This window comes from Myotis lucifugus, unplaced genomic scaffold (assembly GCF_000147115.1).
Source record: "Myotis lucifugus unplaced genomic scaffold, Myoluc2.0 scaffold_390, whole genome shotgun sequence".
Taxonomy (NCBI): domain Eukaryota; kingdom Metazoa; phylum Chordata; class Mammalia; order Chiroptera; family Vespertilionidae; genus Myotis; species Myotis lucifugus.
This window is the reverse complement of record NW_005871438.1, coordinates 108,447-111,500: the sequence shown is the minus strand read 5'-3', so window position 1 is coordinate 111,500 and position 3,054 is coordinate 108,447.

The following is a 3,054-nucleotide window of genomic DNA, read 5'->3' as shown; positions in this document are numbered from 1 at the left end:
CTCTCTGAAGTCAATAAAAACATATTTTAAAAAACAATATAACTCACCTGCCAATTAGATCTCTTATGCTGAAGTTTTGATGGCCATATTCACTGTAAACATTTTATCTGAAGGTTCTGTAGTCTTCCAAGTTACACCACCCCCGCTAAATGCAAGAAATGAGACTAGGTTTCAGGTGCTCGTGTGTCTGTAAAATGTTCCATTATTTTGTATTTGATATTTTCACATATCAAGACATTAAATGCAGCAAATGTATAGGCCCATGATGTGCTGACAGCTGTGTAGCTCATTAGTGAACAAAGAAGGAGATACAACCAGTATTGTTCCAGAAGAAAACCTCAAAGGAGCAGGTAGGACAGTATCAGAACTTTCCAATAATTAGAATTTCTCAAAAATGAAATGAGGTGCCCACAAAGGACCGAATACTCATAAATAAAAGATTTCTGGCTGTATGTCAGGAGGGCTATACTAGGACTCCTGGCTGGGCTAGACGACCTCCAGCATTGCTCCTCCCCTTGCTCTAAGACTTCAGTCACAATTTCACAGAAAACCTAATTTTTTCTATTCCTAGACATCTAAGCACTTGGAAATTTAATGAAACCATTTCAAGTAGTAAGAAACTGAAAGACAGACAAAGCTCTCGGTTGATTGTATGAAGCACGCGCACTTGGTTTTCTAAAACCCCAGGTAGGAGCTGGCAGCTCTCCAGTGCTGGGCCATGGAATCTGCCCAGCGTGCGCGCAAGACCGTGGCCCCTGAGGGCCTGGTCGAGCACAAGGGCAGAAACAAGTGGAGCGGAAGGAAGGGAAAGGAGGAGAAGTGAATCACCTGTGTGACAGTGATTGTGATAGTAATGCAATCAGCGCAATAATCACATCAGTTAATCCTGGTTGTTCCCATTTTCACACTGAGGAACTGATTCTCAGGGTAATGAATCCCAAGATCAAGGGGCAAGGGGCAGAGGCGGGACACAGGCAGCGTCTGTGTTGTGACTCCTGATTCCAGGTTTGCCCACGTTATCTATCAGGCGGGTTCACCTGCACGGTGGACGGCTCTGTATAGAAGACAAGCCTAAGAAGGGACGCTTGCTTCCCAATCCTGCCTTAAACCCCATGAATTTAAAATAGCACTGCTTTGGGCAGGCTTAGTACATTGCTCAGCCTCACCTGAGACTCGCCTTCCTTTATATGAAATGGAAATAATATTAATAAGCCTTCGAGATCTATTAATATTATAAACTCAAATTCCTATTTTGAAGGACTAGGAGAAAATAGAAAACAAGCCAATGAGTTCATATGAAAAAGAAAGTGCAGAAACCAAATTTTGGGCTTGCTTTTGACCTAAACTTTGATATATGTTTCTCTGTGTTTGAAACATAATCAATATTTTTATATGTTTGATTACGTTTCGCTATTCCAGGAAGCAGGAAAGAAAGAAAACCCACAAACTCTTCTCACATCAGCGCCTAGCCAAGGAGGCTATAGACTTACGCTCTATGGGTCTTTTGGCTCCTGGACAAACGTTTTCCTTTATGTCTTCAAAAACAGAGTAGGAAACAATTGAGGCCAGCATAAGAGCTGTTATTCTAGGAAAGTGATTCTTAACTGGGGGTGATTTTGTACCCCTCCCCCATGGGGGACATTTGGCACTTTCTGGGGATATTTTGATGACCGAACCTGGGAGTGCTACTGACTTCTAATGAATAGAAGTTAGGGATGCTGCTAAACATCCTGCGTGCACAGAACAGCCTCCACAACACGTAGCCCCAAGTGTTGGTACTGCTCAGGTTGAGAAACGCTGGTCTAAGACCACTTAAAATGCACGGGCGCTTGCATACCACTGGCAAAACCTTCTAAACCCCCAAACCTAGAGAATCTCAGCATGATGTGGTGCCTAGAGATTTTCACTGAGGGACAGGGACATGTTCCCTGCATTCTCCATTAATTTTCACAAGTTCATAGAATGGGCTGCGTGAAATGGGGGATGTTTCTTAGATAATTATTTCTGCCACCTTCTTCCTCTATTTTTCTCATTACTCAAAGCAAACTGACTTTGGAGAATTATTGCTTGTCTGCCATTTTTTTAAAAATATATTTTATTGATTTTTCACAGAGAGGAAGGGAGAGAGACAGAGAGTCAGAAACATCGATGAGAGAGAAACATCGATCAGCTGCCTCCTGCACATCTCCCACCGGGGATGTGCCCGCAACCCAGGCACACGACCTTGACCGGAATCGAACCCGGGACCCTTCAGTCCGCAGGCCGACGCTCCATCCACTGAGCCAAACCGGTTTCGGCATCTTGTCTGCCATTTTATATCATTTTCATGATTTGCTTTTAAGACCAGAACTTTCCTTTTTATTATTTTACAAGAAGAAGATTTGGGGGGAAAAAATCTTTTTTAAATGTCTAATCTCCCTAAAAATAAAAATAAAAAAGCATTGGCAACCTATGCTTCAGGTTTTCTGAATTAACACAAAGAGGTTTCTGAATAACCACCAAATGACAACTTTAGTAACCAGTCTCTCTATGTATCACTTTTTAAAGTCGTCTATTTTTTAAATTTTAATTCAGTTGATTAGACAACTGCACTGAACTCAGGAAGTATGCCTAAAGCAAGAACTTAGAAACACACACTAGTTTTAAGACCTAGGGAAAAAAAAGTTGAAAATGAATGCAGAAAGGTCACAGTAACCCAAACAGCCATACGTGAAAGGTAATATAACTTGACTATCAAGGTGAAAAGGTAATGAGTCCAGAGTCCAGGTATGACACTTATCATCTCAGAGACAGTCTGTCTATATCACTTAAGTCTTGGCAAAATCCCCAGACCCACAGAGAAGCTTGAGTCACCCTCTCTCACTCCTTTATGCTCTGCAAAAGGCGACCTGGGTATAAATTCTGTGACTGACTGTGCTGGACCTGCTGAGAAATTTGAGAATAAAAAGGCAATGACATCAATCCTAAAGTCAGAAAGAAATGATTTCTTGGTTAGCACGTGGACTTACCATATAAACTAGGTTTTTCTGGTCTCTTATTCCTTCAAATGGCCTT